The 7,011-nt window shown below is 49.6% G+C and overlaps 1 pseudogene; it reads right to left on the reverse strand.

Moving 5' to 3' along the window:
- Positions 1-922: 922 nt before the first annotated feature.
- LOC118008649 lies at positions 923-2,466 on the reverse strand (annotated as a pseudogene).
- Positions 2,467-7,011: the final 4,545 nt, after the last annotated feature.

Consider the following 7,011-nt stretch of genomic DNA (forward strand, 5'->3'; position numbering starts at 1 on the left):
GTTCAACGATAGCACCATCATAATTCTACAACGTTGAACACAAATGAACTCACTCAACAAGTTAATAAATCAGTTCGACATGGTGAGCTGACCTCTTGTTTTCTTTTTAAAAGATTGTATTTTTAAGTGATCTCTTACACCCAGTGTGGGACTCAAACTCACGACCCTGAGATCAAGAGTTGCACGCTTTCCTGACTGAGCCAGCCAGACGCCCCTTTTCTTTCCTTTCCTTTCCTTCTTTTCTTTTCTTTTTTGTGAGCTGACTTTCAAGTGACTTTCAAATGGTCTCAACCCCAACAGTGAAACATTTTTAGCACCCTTCCCCACTATATGTTTATTTACTTATAACTTACATTCATGTGCTAATGCTTTTTGCTAAGATCATAAGGCCATATGCCTATGTGTGAGGTCCATTATTAACAATAGAAGTCAAAAAGCCATATTTCAAATAGTCTCCGTGTGAAAATTTTAAAATGAACTAGCTCTCAAAGTAGGAGAACTGTGAGCTCTGCCAGTTTCTTCGTAGCTTATGCTTCCTTTTACAGGACTATCTTCAAGCCACGGTTTCCTTAGAGGAACCGTTTCAAGCCCCTTGCCCATTTGGTGATGATTAGTTTGGTTAGAGCGACATAATGCGATCTGTAAATTCACTCAACATGGCACTCATAATAGGCCATTTGCTGAAGGTGAAAAACCATTTGAGGCAGATGCTGTCCAAGTTATGGGACTGCCACTCTCCCTCAGCATTCTTCACCTGTCACGCTGGATGCTGAGTGGTGACAAACAGCCCAAACAAGGCCCCAGGGTCAATCTGCATGTTGCATATTGGTCATTGTAATCGTCAGCTCTTGCCGCAATAATGCTGTGGAACAAACACTCCGAAACTCAGTGGCTTACAATAACAGGCATTTATTTTTCTTGCTCATGGTCCTGCAGGGTTGTGGGGGGTTGATTGATCTTGGCTGGGCTTGGCTATTTCAGGCTGCGGGTTGGCCGGGAGTGGTTCCAGGTCACAGGGTTTTTTTTGGGGGGGGGGGTTTGTTTGTTTGTTTGAGGCGGTTGACATCTTTATTGCTTTGGAGGTGGGGGGCTGGTGCTCAGGAGCTCTTGGTGGGGCAGTCCGCTTCCTCTTCACCATCACGGGCTTCTGACTGTGCAGGATGGCTCTGGTTGTGCAAATGGCAGCCACGCACAGATCTGGGCGGTACTTGTTCTTGCAGATCATGTGCCTGATGCTGCCGAGGGTGGCCCGGGCATTCTGGTTCACGGTGGTCTGCAAGTAGGAGGTGATGGGTTTTCACTGGCGGGATCTCTGCTTCATGACCACCACTATACCTTTGCTGTCAGGTCCTGGCTCCATGCCCAGAGTCCAGTGGTGCATCAGCCCGTTGTAGTGGAAGGACTTGTTTGCCTTCAGATTATTGGGGTCGGTGTTGTATGTCTGCCTGTTCCTCTCCATCAGGAAGCTGGAGCAGTTCTGCCTGACCATCCATTGCAGGTGGACGGACGTGGCAGCAGCTCCTCTCGCTATGACAGTTGGAGATGGAAAGAGCTCCAGGTCACAGATTTTGTGCAGGTCTGGAGCCCTGGCTGATGTGACTACAGCCACCTGGGACCTGTTCTTGTCCTAGTGATGGCAGAAGCTCAAGAGGGCAAACCATACCATGCAACACATTTAAAGTGTCGGCTCACGTGCCACGTCTGGTAATTATCTTGCTCAAGCCCAACTTCCCAGGGGTGGGGGGAGTATATTTCACCCACAGTGGGAGGCACTGCAAAGTCACGTGGTAATCAGTGCTGCTTCTACTCCAGGTGAGGGATGAATTAGGATCAATAAGCCAAACTACTGGGAGCCCCTGGGGAGCTCAGTCGGTTAAGCATCCGACTCTTGACTTTGGCTCAGGTCATGATAATCTGGGTCCTGCAGTCGAGCCCTGTGTCAGGCTCTGTGCTCAGTGGGGAGGCTGCTTCTCTCCCCCTCCCTCTGCCCCTTCCTCCACTCTCTCTCTCAAATAAATACACAAACCTTAAAAAAAAAATAAGCCAAACTACCAAAAGGAAAAAAAAAAGCCAAACTACCATAGTGATAGAAAGGAAAGTTCTAAAGTTCTGATATTTTCTTCCTACCTATATTAGTTTGGTAGGGCTGTCATAACAAAGAACCACACGCTGAGGGGCTTAAACAACAGGAATGTGCTGTCTCAGGGTTCTGGAGGCCAGAAGTCCAAGATCAAGGTGCTGGCAGGGTTGGTTCCTTCTGAGGGCCGTGAGGGGTGCCTCTGTTCCAGGCCTCTCTCCTTGGCTCGTCTTTTTCCCGTGTCTCTTCACATTGTCTTCCCTCTGTGTAGGTCTGTGTCCAAATTTCCCCTTTTTATAAGGATGCTAGTCATATTTTTTATGCCCACCCTAATGACCTCATTTTAACTCCATTACCTCTATAAATATCCTATCTCCAAATAAGGTCATATTCAGAGGTACTGGGGCTTAGGACTTCAACATATGAATTTTGGTGGGACACAATTCAACCCACTACCCTTGCCCCTCAAAGGATTGTCTTGTCTTAGGGTGTGCGTTACCCTACTTTGGGGACTTCCCGGCATAGAGAAAAAGTCTTCTTGCTCCTGGCCTTGACTGACGCCTCTTGGCTGAGTGGTGAGCAGAGGACAAAGGCTTCAGACTTCGGGGCGCCTGGGTGGCTCAGTTGGTTAAGCGACTGCCTTCGGCTCAGGTCATGATCCTGGAGTCCCTGGATCGAGTCCCGCATCGGGCTCCCTGCTCGGCGGGGAGCCTGCTTCTCCCTCTCCCACTCCCCCCTGCTTGTCTTCCCTCTCTCGCTGTGTCTTTCTCTGTCAAATAAATAAATAAAATCTTTAAAAAAAAAAAAAAGGCTTCAGACTTCAAGACCCCACCCCCAGCCCCATTGCGATCAGAAGAAACTCTGACCTCTTCAGCCACGCCATACCCAAGCCACCACAACTGTTTGCTGGGGGTAAAAAAATCTATACCGTTGGCCATAAGGTGTCATGGAGGCAAAACCTTCGTATCAGTCTTGGCACCTGTGAAATGAGCACCTCACCTTCCCTTGATGGGGTGTTGTGATGTTTAATGTTTGCCAGAAGAGCCCCAGAGGAAAGGGCAGACTCAATCCTACTGACGATTCTGCAGAACCACCCTGCCTCTCTTATTGAGTCTCAGGAAGGAGTCTGGGACAAATGATTGAACTCACCCAAGTTTGTGTTCCAACGAGCAGGGCAGAATGGGCTGGCGTGTGCGCACGCCGTAAATAACCTTAACACTTCATAGGAGCCCGCGAGGAGGTAATTCTCTTAGCAGGCTGCCCTGTACTGTCGCTCTGATTCATTCCCGAGCGATGTGGCCCACATGTGTTCCTGCAACCGCAGGAACAAGCGCCCTTTCTGCCACGTCAGCATTTTCCGTTCGCGCGAAAATTACGCACACTCCCGTCATTTCATTAAGACATTACGTCTCTGATGTGACGTGTCGGGTTTCCAGAGCCGGACAGAAAAGCCTGCTGGTGGCTCGGGACGGCCATCCCCATCCCCCCCCCCCCAATACAACGATACTCCTGTGACACCTGGCCATTAGGGAGAGGAGGAGGAGGGACCAGCAGCCAGCACAGACGACAACGAGGCTGTAACAGTGATCAGCGGCTTCCTTCCTTTCTTCCTCCCCAGCCCCACGCCTGGTGTTGGAATATTCCAGACATCTGGAATTATGACCGGCTAAATGCAGTCGAACACAGATTTCTTTTTGTGGAAATATTCTGATCTAAGACCCAGGAGGGCAGGGATATTGGGTAATTGCCATCCTTGCAATAAACATATTATGGAAGTTTATAAACTCGGCCTATCTCTCGGCTGCTTTAGGCTTCTGGTGTGCCTGGGATGGCTTTGATTTTGAAATCACTTAGACGATAGGCAGACTTTTCCTCTCCGTGCATTTGCAGAGCAATCTGATAAACACATCTGTGGCAAGTCCTGTTTGGGCTAGTTGGGGGCCGACCAGAGGATAGAGTACTTTTCACGAAATAAATACATACATACAAAGCATGTATGTGACCCAACTGGAATCGGGAAGACTGGAAACTATCACAAGATATTCTGCGCACACGATATCTAATCTCCCTTCTAGACAGAAGAAATTCAAATGAGCCTCTGCCATTAAAACTTTGATTATCAGAAACTTCATTTTAATCAGAGCTTGCCATAAACTCTGTGTGCTCAGCCGACTTGTGTATTTAACATTCTCGATATTATATGCTGTTCCAATTATCCAAATTTTTCTTAAATTCAATTTCCCAGGGCCTTGTGGTGTTCAGCTAATCAAGCTTGAACTTTTTTTTTTTAAAGATTATTTATTTATTTATTTATTTATTTGAGAGAGAGAGAATGAGAGAGAGCACATGAGAGGGGGGAGGGCCAGAGGGAGAAGCAGACTCCCCGCTGAGCAGGGAGCCCGATGCGGGACTCGATCCCGGGACTCCAGGATCATGACCTGAGCTGAAGGCAGTCGCTTAACCGACTGAGCCACCCCGGCGCCCAAGCTTGAACTTTTTTAAAAAAAGTGTTTATCCCTAGTCTCTCCGTACACGCCGTGGCTAGATACACACAGGCAGCAGATCGAGGACGGTGTCGGGGTGCCACGGTGTGGCACTTTGCGGATGAAGAGGCCACCCTGGCGCTGCCTGGAATCTAGATGCAACCCCCCCCGCCCCCGGTTTTATTCCCGATCACTTGGGCGCCCTGTGCGAACAGCGCCACGCGACCTCCCCAGGCCACCCCCCTCCCCCTGAGGCCCCGGCGCGGCCCACGGCGGCCACGATCTGCGGGTAGATCCGTCGCCGGCCGCTCGTTTCCCTCTGCCCCCTTCTTGGTGGCTCACCGAGATTAGCCTTCAGGAATGTGGTTAGCACACACTGGCCTCATAACTCAACCCCGCATATCACAGCACACAATCACAGGAAATACCACTTGTCATTACGACGTGCGCGCTCACGCGTCGGCCCCCGCACGCCCCACGTAGCAGCGGGCGCATGCACGTACGGCACGTTCCGGCGGGCCCCCCGTTCTGCACCCACCGCTCGCTGCGTCGGCCCTGCGGACACCTGGGCCCCGGCGGTTGAGGGAAAGGATCCCCTCCCCCGGCTTTTTTTTTTTTAATCGCCGTGGCCACTTTGCTTCCCAGTCTAGGCTCAGCCCGCCAGGGTCAAGAATTGTAAAGAAAGTCGCTCTTGGCCCCCTTCCAGGTACCGGAAGGGTTGGGGCTCGAGATTGTGTTATTGCAGTTGAGGGAGGCGAGGCCCGCTCTTGCCGGCGTCGGATCCGGCCTGGTTGTCTCCTGCAGACCCCGGGGGAGCCAAGCCAAATGTCCCCTCGGCCTCTTCTGCGCATGCCCACTGCGTCCCTTTGCCCTTTGAACCACGCTCTTTTCTGCCTTTGGAATGTTCTTTCCCCCTTTCTCTGCCTATTGAAATCTTCCCTTTTCCTCAATGCCTCGCACAAGCCCCACCTCCCCTGAAGAGGCCAGCTGGAAATGATCTCTCTCTCATTTCAACTTCTTAAAGGCTTTATTTTCTATAGCACTCACTGGACCCAAAGTAAACACTGCCATTGGGCGTTTGGGGGTTTTTTGTGCATGTGAGAGCAGGGACTTTGTTTTGTACTTCTCTGCCTCCCTATGGAGCCTGAATATGATGGCTCGCACATAATAGACACTCAACAAATGTTTGCGGATGAGGACAATGATGCTAATAGCTCCCATTAATTGAGCACCTACTGTGTGCCAGGCACCTTATGTAGGTGATACTATTAGGCCTGTTTGGTTTGGAAGAAATACATTTTCTATCTGCAGTACTTTGATATCTTCTCTCTGTAAAAACTTAAAATGTGGGGCAAATGGGTGGCTTAGTCGGTTAAGTGCCCAACTCTTGATTTTGGCTCAGGTGGTGATCTCAAGGTCGTGAGACAGAGCCCGGAGTTGGCCTCCACACTGGGCACGGAGCCTGCTTGAGACTCTCTCCCGCCCTCGCCTCCCGCTCGTGGTCTCTCTCTCAAAAAAAAAAAAAATAAAAAATAAAAAATAAAATGTAATACATAGAGGAAAAAGTGAAAGCCTCTTCAAGTCCATTCTCTACCCGCTTTACCCCACCCCCTTACTTCCCTCCCTACAGATAACCACCCTCAATAGTTTGGCCTGCCTGACCTTTGTGTAACATATATAATCTAATATGCGCTGTATATGTAAGATATAAATATATATATATAATTACACTATATGTGCAGTAGCTCAGAGTTTAAACTTCACATCTTAAGAGGAACATTATTTTTATTTTAGATTTGAGAAAAATTGAGGCTAAGAGAGGTTAATTAACTTTTCCACGGTCACCCAGGTTGAAAGTGCAAGAGCTAGGACTTGAACCTGGCCCTGCTCTTTCATCTGAATGATTGTGAGGTTTCAGAGTTGCCTCTGGACTGCCAACGTCAGAACACCTGGGGAGCTTGCGACATGTATAGATTGTCACCTGTCTCTCAGTCCCGGGTCCCGATTCGGGATGAGGTCGTAGACTCTGGTGTAGCGATCAACCATGGCTGCTTCTGATGTATGCTGAGGTTTATAAACACGCTCATCTGATGGCACCCAGCTTGGTCTCCTGCTGTGTAGCACCCGTCTACCCCAGCTAGAGGGACAACCAGGGGCAGCAGAGCGGTGGTGTAGCCCTCATGAGTCAGGATGAGGGCTACACCACCGAGGTTCAAATCCTGCCTCTACCACTTCCAACTGTTCAGTTGGGCAAATTAGCCTCTCTTGGCCACAGTCTCCTTTTGGGTTTTTTTTGTTTTTTTGGGTTTTTTTTTAGATTTTATTTATTTATTTGAGAGAGAGAGAATGAGAGACAGAGAGCATGAGAGGGAGGAGGGTCAGAGGGAGAAGCAGACTCCCCGCCGAGCAGGGAGCCCGACGCGGGACTCGATCCCGGGACTCCAGGATCAT

The sequence above is a fragment of the Mirounga leonina genome, unplaced genomic scaffold (genome assembly GCF_011800145.1).
Source record: "Mirounga leonina isolate KUSES-001 unplaced genomic scaffold, KU_Mleo_1.0 Mir_101609, whole genome shotgun sequence".
Classification (NCBI taxonomy): Eukaryota; Metazoa; Chordata; class Mammalia; order Carnivora; family Phocidae; genus Mirounga; species Mirounga leonina.